Source organism: Ursus maritimus, unplaced genomic scaffold, assembly GCF_017311325.1.
Source record: "Ursus maritimus isolate PB19 unplaced genomic scaffold, ASM1731132v1 scaffold_5, whole genome shotgun sequence".
Taxonomy (NCBI): domain Eukaryota; kingdom Metazoa; phylum Chordata; class Mammalia; order Carnivora; family Ursidae; genus Ursus; species Ursus maritimus.
The window spans coordinates 67825578-67834375 of NW_024426663.1; positions in this window are offsets into that span (position 1 = coordinate 67825578).

The following is an 8798-nucleotide window of genomic DNA, read 5'->3' on the forward strand; positions in this document are numbered from 1 at the left end:
ATAGGCCAAAATAAATCCCACCAGGGAAAAAAGAGTTTAAAAAAAAAAAAAAACCCAAAACCTCAGGGTGCTAAAGGTCTTTGAAAACATAAAAGAAGAATCCCTTAAGGAAACGATTGATAGATTTAATTTCTTCAAGTCAAAAAACAACATAAATAAAACAAAAAGGAAAGCAACAAACCAGGGAAAATATTTGCAACACAGATGAAAGATTTATGTCTTTATTATAGAAGGAAATAATAAGAGTTGTGCGTAAGGATGTATGTGAAAGGATTTTACAACAGTGATAAATTAGACATTTCAGTTCGTAAAATGGGGATAGTTTATGCAATGGCCCAACTATGAAGTGTCTACACTTATCACAAAATTATGTCATAAAAGAGTACTTTAAAAGTGGTAACCTAAAATATATTTGAGTAAAGCACTTAAAGACTTTAAAAATGTTCAGTTATTTAAATGAAAATTGTAACAGTATGTTTAATAGGATACAAACTAAATATGTATTTGGACAAAATATGATTGATGGTGGAAGATGTGATCATACGTATTTCAACTTTTCTTTTGCTTGTTTTTTGTTTTCTAAAATTTCAACAACGAATCTTAATACTATTTTTTATTTTTTATAATAATTTTTTATTATGTATGTTAGTCACCATACAGTACATCCCTAGTTTTTGATGTAAAGTTCCATGATTCATTAGTTGTGTATAACACCCAGTGCACCATGCAATACGTGCCCTCCTTACTACCCATCACCGGTCTATCCCAATCCCCCACCCCCCTCCCCTCTGAAGCCCTCAGTTTGTTTCCCAGAGTCCACAGTCTCTCATGGTTCATTCCCCCTTCTGTTTACCCCCCCCTTCATTCTTCCCTTTCTACTATTTTAAAAACATTATCAACAGATTCAAAGTAAATGACAGCTGGGAAAACCTTGCAACATTTAACAAAAATTTAACATTTTTACCTTAGTGCTGCCTCATCTTTTCTGAGATAAAGCTCACTTTTACATTGTTAATTCCAACACCTGAATAAAGATGTCACCAATGTTATATTTATTGATAGATACCACTGAAAAAAATGAACAGCATTGATATAAGGGTCCAGCCACAGGGTTAAATAAAATTATGCTCATTCCAAAAATAGAATAATGTGCATCTATGAAATAAGCACATTTGAAAGAGTAACATTATCCTCCAAAAACTTGTGTAGTTCTCCAAAATGATTCAAATTACATCTTTCTTCAAATACCACCTTTTCTGTAAGGCTTTCCCTGATCAAACCACTTAGCATCATAATCCCGACTCATCTACGTGTTGCCTATAGATCCTCACTTCACTGGTAAGGATACACACTTATGAATGGATGGAAAAAGATGAAATGGACACCAAAATAAAGCTGTAGCAGCTCCACTTACACAAAATAGAACTTAAATGAAAGGCCATAATCAGAGACGAAGAAGGGCATTACACACTGATAAAGGAGTCAATCCAAGAAGAGAATATAACATTTGTAAATATTTATTCGCTCAACATAGGAGCACCGAAAAGGCTAATGAAAATAGTAACAGACCTAAAGGAAGAAACAGATAGCTTTAGAGTAATAGGAGGGGATTTTAATGCCCCTTTACATCAATGAATCGATCATCCAGACAAAAAACAAAACAGAAAACAAAAACAAAAAACAGTAAAGAAACATCAGCTTTAAATGACACAGGAGACCAGATGGACTTCAGACATACATACCATCCCACCCAAAAGCATCGGAACACACATTCTTCTCAAGCACACATGGACTGTTCTCCAGCATAGACCTCGCATTAGGACACACACACACACATACAAACCTAGTAACATTGAAGTCTTGTAAAAACCACATCGGCATCTTTTCTAACCACGATGGTTAGAAACCAGAAATCAATTTAAAGAAAACTGAAAAATCACAAGTATGTGGAGATTAAACAACATGCTACCGAACAGCCAAGTCAAAGAAGAAATAAAAGAGAAGTTTAAAAAATAACTTGAGAAAAATGAAAATGGAAACATGAAAGGGCAAACTTTTGAGATGGAGCAAAAGCAGTTGCCAGAGAGAAGGTGGTGATGTAAGTAAATCACTTTTATCAATAAAGGAGAAAAATCTCCAGTGAACAACCAAACTTTACACCTTCAGTGACTAGAAAAAGAAGAACAAGTGAAGTTCAAAGTTAGAAGAAAAACGTAGTAACAAAGATCAGAGTGGAAAATTTTAAATAGAGACTAAAAAAAAAAATAAAGACAAACAGTAGGAAAGAACAATGAAACAAGAGCTGGTTCTTTGAAAAGATAAAATTGACAAACCTTTAGCTAGATGCATCAAGAAAAAAGAGAGAAGTCTGACTTAAATAAAATCAGATATCAAAGAGGAGACATTACAACTGATCAGAAACAGAAAATATCTTAAGAGGCTGCTGTGCGCCAATATGTACCAACAACTTGGACAACCTAACAGAAATCGATGAATTCCTGGGGACATACAACCCACCACAACTGAATCATAAAAAACAAAACAAAATCAAAACCCCAAATCCAGAGCAGAACTACTACTAGTAAAAACTACTAGTAGATTGAATTAGTAATCATAAACCTCCCAATGAGTCAAAGTCAGAGGAGCAGACAGCTTCATTGGTGAATTCTACTAGCCACTCAAAGAATACCAATACTTCTCAAACTTTTCCCCAAAAAATTCAAAAAAGGAACACTTCCAAACCAACTTCATGAGGCCAGCATTACCCGGAAGCCAAAACTAGACAAGGATACCACAGGATAAGAAAATTACAAGGAACCCCTGATGAACACAGAACACTAAAAAAAACTGAGCAAAACAAATTCAATAATACATTAAGTATATAATACACCACGATTAAGTAGGATTTATTGCAGGGATATAAGGATGATTAACATCCACAAATTAATCAATGTGACACCTTAACAAAATAAGGATAAAAGTCCTATGATTATCTCAATAAATGCAAAAACACCATTTGATAAAATTCAACATCTTTCATGATAAAAAATGTCAACACAGTGGGTATAGAGGGAATACCTCAACATAAGAAACCACGCATGACAAGTTCACAGCTAACATCGTATTTAATGATGAAAAGCTGTAACTTTTCCTCTAAGATCAGAAACAAGGTAAGTGTGCCCCCTGCGTTCACTTTTTTCAACATAGTATTGGAAGTCCTAGCCAGAACAATTAGGCAAGAAAAAGAAATGAAAGACATCTAAATAGAAAATTAAAGAAGTAAAATTATCCCTACGTGAAGATCATACTATATAGGGAGAACCCTAAAGATTCCATCCAAAGCAAATGTTAGAAATCCTCAACAAATTCAGTAAAGCTGCAGGACACAAAAAAATCTATATACCAAAAACTGTTGTGTTGCTGTATACTATTAATGAACTATCAGAGAGACAAATGAAGAAAATAATCTCATTCATAATTACATCAAAAAGAATTAAAAATACCTAGGAGTAAATTTAATCAAGAAAGTAAAAGACCTGTATGCTGAAACCTACAAGACATTCATGAAAAAAAAAAAAAAGATACCAATAAGTGGCAAGATATTCCGTGCTTATGGATTCAGAGTATTGTTAACATGTCTATACTACCCAAAGCAATCTACAAATTTCAAGCAATCCCTATCAAGATTCCAATGACACAAAAGAAGAAAAGGTGGGAGGGGGGCACCTAGCTGGCTCCGTCAGTACGTATATGGTTCTTGATGTCAGGGTTGTGAGTTCAAGCCCCATATTGGGCGTAAAGCTTACTTAAAAAAAAAGAGAGAGAGAGAGAGAAAAGAAAAGATTAGATTCCACGGGCATTTTTCACAGAAACAGAATAAACAATCCTACAGTTTGTATGGATCCTGAAATGACCCCAAACAGCCAAAGCAATCTTGAGAAAGAACAGCAAAGCTGAAAGCATCATTCTCCCTGATTTCAAACTGTAAAGCAAAGCGTGGGTAGACGCATAGATCAATGGAAAGGAACAGAGAGCCCAGAAATAAACCTATACATATATGGTCATTTAATTTATGACAAAGGAGTCAATAATATACAAGGAGGGAAGGATGACCTTTTGAATAAACAGTGCTGGGAAAACTGGACAGCCACAAGCAAAAGAATCAAACTGGACCACTTTAATACACCATACAGAAAAATAACTCAACGTGGATTAAAGACTTGAATGTAAGCCTGAAACCATAAAACTCCTAGAAGACAACGGGATAAATTCCTTGACATTGGTCCCGGCAATGAATTTTTCAATTTGATACCAAAGTAAAAGCAACAAAAGTCCAAATAAGTAAGTGGGACTATATCCAACTATAAAGCATCTACACAGCAAAGGAAACCATCAACATAATGAAAAGGCAACCTCCTGAATGGGAGAAGATATTTGCTAATCAAGTATCTGGTGAGGGTCTAGTATCCAAAACATATAAAGACTTAAACAACTCAACAGAAAAAGAAAAAAATTGGACTATCCCAAATAGTCCAATTAAAAAGGACTGTTTTAGTCTTTTTAGACTATTTTACTCTAAAAGCCTGAAAATCTGAATAGCCATTTTTCCCAGGAAGACAGACAGTTGGTCAACAAGTAAATGAGAAGATGCCCAATATCATTCGCCATCAGGGAAATGCAAATTAAAATCACAAAGAGGTATCACCTTATACCTGTGACAAGGTCTAGTATGAAAAAGACAAGAAATAACAAGTGTTAGTGAGGATGGAGAATCAAGAGAAACCTGTGCACTTGGGTGGGAAAGTCGATGGGTGCAACCACTAGGAAAAATGGTACAGAGGCTTCTCAAAAAATTAATAGAACTACCATATAACACAGCTATCGGTCTTCCAGCTGTTTATCCAAAGAAAATGAAAACATTAACTCGAAACGGTATATGCACCCTCCATGTTTATTGCAGTATTATTTACGATAACCAAGACACGTAAACAGCTTGTGTGTCCCGACAGATGAATGGACAAAGATGTGGTATGGATGCACAATGGAATATTATTCAGCCCTGAAAAGAACGAAATCTTGCCATTGGCAACAACATGGACAGTCCTTGAGATCATTATGCTAAGCAAAGTCAAGCAAATATCGTATTATCTCACTTCTACGTGGAATTTAAAAAAAAAGAATAAGAGGGAAATGGAAAAAACTCCATTTTTTTTGTGAGTTCAATATACAAAGAAAAGATCGGTGGTTGCCAGAGGTGGAGAGGTAGGTGAAAAGGTGGAAGGGGGTCAGAAGGTACAAATTTCATGGGGATGAAATGTAGGGCATGGTGAATATAGTTAATACGGTACTGCGTATTTAAAACCTACCGAGTCAATTGTAAAAGTTCTTACCAAGCACACAAAAATTTTTAACTATGTATAGTGACAAATGTTAACGAGACTTACTGTGGTCATTTCTCAGTACAAATGTTAAATCATTGTTGTACACCGGAAGTTAATGTTATATGTCAACTGTATCTCAAATTTTAAAAATCAAGGATCCCACTGACAATAAAACTATCTCTCTTCTCTATTAAAAAAAATGCAATGCCCTCCTTTCTGTCCCAGTCTCTCTGATCACCTTAGTCAAGCTGCACTATTTTTTTCTATGCCCTTAATACCTTTTACTATATGACACCACTTTCCTTTTATTATGATTTAGAAAATTGGTAGGCATCTATTGAGAATTTGTTGAATAAATGATGAGTCGATACATTTTTTAAAAAGACCAAAAAATACACTAAAAAACTAACTGTAGCTCTTTTTACTTGGGGTGAGTATGGTCATTCTTTTGCTTTTCATAAACCCTAGATTGTACTATTTTTTTGGCAAGGAACATGGGTAACTTTTCTTTCTTTCTTTTTTTTTTTTTTTTTTAAGATTTTATTTATTTATTCCACAGAGATAGAGACAGCCAGCGAGAGAGGGAACACAAGCAGGGGGAGTGGGAGAGGAAGAAGCAGGTTCATAGCGGAGGAGCCTGATGTGGGGCTCGATCCCATAACGCCGGGATCATGCCCTGAGCCGAAGGCAGACGTCCAACCGCTGCGCCACCCAGGCGCCCCATGGGTAACTTTTCTAACAAGAAAAACAAGTCTGTACGTAAGTACAGAATGTTAAGCTCGATCTCTAGGTAGAGTTTACCCCTGAATCCTTCTAAATATTCTCTATTTTTCAAAGATCTCCGGGACAAACACTACAATCTTTCTCATCCACCTGTCTCAGGGTTTAAGATCCTTCAGAGTCAAGAAATCTTTCTTCCTAACCGACTTCGTTCTGCTTGCCCCTGGCAAGGTTAAAAGCGGTCTACTCTCCTACTGTCAGGCAGGAAGACACGTGTTGAAGAAAAAAGGAGATGGATACACTTTTTATAGTGATGGAGTGAAGACAAGGAAAAGAAAGAAAGGGGCGCTCAGTCGCTTAAGCATCTGCCTTCAGCTCGGGTCATGATCCCTGAGTGGATCCAACATGGGCTCCCTGCTCAGTGGAGAGCCTGCTTCTCCCTCTGCCCCTCACCCAGCTCAAGTTCTCTCTCTCTCAAATAAACAAAATCTTTAAGAAAAAAGAAGGAAGGGAAGGAAGGGTAGGAAGGGAAGGAAGGAAAAGAAAGAAGAAAAAGTAACAGAGAAAAAAGGAGGAAAGGCAGCGTCATAACCAGCTGCAAACACTGACTGACATTCTTCAATATGCTAATATCCAGCATCAGCAATTTGCGTAAGGGTGACTGTGACAGAGTCCCTGCCCTCAAGGGTTTTATAATCCAGTAGGGGAGCTCCACATTCCACGGTTAGGCCTCAGCTCCTCCCTGAACCTCAGCAGCCATTTTTGACTATAGGTGACGTGCTTATTAGTAGCTGCATGAAGTGGGGAGCTGCTGGGGAGACATGCTGGACAGTTTTGTTTTATCGGATGGTGTCTTGTTTGAGGAAAAAACAAAACCGAACCAAACCAGAGGATTCAAACCAAACATTTAGGACAATAACTTTTCCCTACATTGTAGCTATGTCACTGGTAACTGTATACGCCGTGAACTTAAAATCACTCGGGCTCTGCCTTGTTATTTGCTGTGTCTAAAATAATCCATATACATTTACCAGATTACCAACAACTATGCTAGGCATTTTGGATAATACAATAATGAACAACTCCGATCTCTTTATTGGAGATACTGGTGGGGAATTATAAAGTGCAAATTGTAACACAGTGTCAAACCAGGGCTCCTTGAACCAAATACCCAGACACGAGTAGACAAGTTCTATCTACTTGTGACAGATGGTGGAGAACTTTCAGTCACAGATAAAGGAAAAATGGAAAACCTCCAATTATTTGTGTTTCATTCTCCTGCCACCCACCAAGCCCACCATTTTGTTAACAGGTAAAATGTCTGCGTTTATTTTTCTTGGCATGTTCTATCCTAGATTGGCTATTTTCCCCCAATCATATCTTCTCAAGTTTTATACACAAGTTAATCCAATCACTTCCAGACTCAATTTTCTTAGTCTTACTATCCTAATAATTGATTATACATGTAAAAATACCTTGCACTGAAAAAGTAAAAATTGCGTATTAATTCGTTCAGAGAAGCTCCATCCTTTAAGAAAAATAATTGTGCCTCTGTTTCAGTGAAATATAAAAATACATATTCTGGAAAAGGCCAAACTCTGGCGACAGTAAAACAATCAGTAATTGCCAGGGTTGGGGGTGGGAAGAAATAAATAGGCAGAGCGCAGAGGATTCTTAGAGCAAACTTGTTTCAAGTTTGTGCTTCAACTATAGGCCACTTCATCTGGCCAGTGAAGTCCCCAAGGTGAAGATCTGTCGGTTATAGGTGCTAATTAAATGGTATTACATCCAATCAACAGCTGTACATGGTCGAGCACATATTGTGACGTGATGATAATTAGCCTGATGTGGTGATCACTCTGTTGTCTAACCTTCCAGCCCTCCATGTTCCTTGTTAGCGAGGTTCATCTCCCTAGAGAGGTCTTCAATCCTAACTAGTTCCCCAGCCTTGTTATAGCTAGAGCATGGGTCTAAGACCCAGGGGGCTCTGAGAAGAAGTCTGCTGAGGGGCTTCTGGGGAAGATTTTTCTCACTAATAGTCACTCAATAATGTGATGGCTATTTTTTCTCCAATTTTTATTTAAATTCTAGTTAGTTAGCATAGAGTGCAGTATTGTTTTCAGGAGTAGAGATTAGTGATTCATCACTATATAAATAATGTTACTGTTATTAATACACACACCTTTTTCTGCCTTGTTGTGGGTGGATGTGATGTCCGGAGTCACAGCAGCCTTCTCAGGATTGGAAGATAAAGCCAACACATGGAACATACTGAAGCAGAAAAATGCAACAGGGGCGCCTGGGTGGCATAGCGGTTAAGCGTCTGCCTTCGGCTCAGGGCGTGATCCCGGCGTTATGGGATCGAGCCCCACATGAGGCTCCTCCGCTATGAGCCTGTTTCTTCCTCTCCCACTCCCCCTGCTTGTGTTCCCTCTCTCGCTGGCTGTCTCTATCTCTGTCAAATAAATGAATAAAATCTTTAAAAAAAAAAAAAAAGAAAAGAAAAATGCAACAAATCTGGCCTAAATCCTGCACTCACCTTCCAAGTATACGTGACAATAAACGTGCTTGCTGCTAATGACCTTCCACCAACTATTGTGTTAAAAGAAGTCAAAATGATAGGACATATTAGTGTCCCTTGGCCATCACGCTGCAAGGCCAAACACTACCAACTAAGCAACTTATTTTCAAAATGGG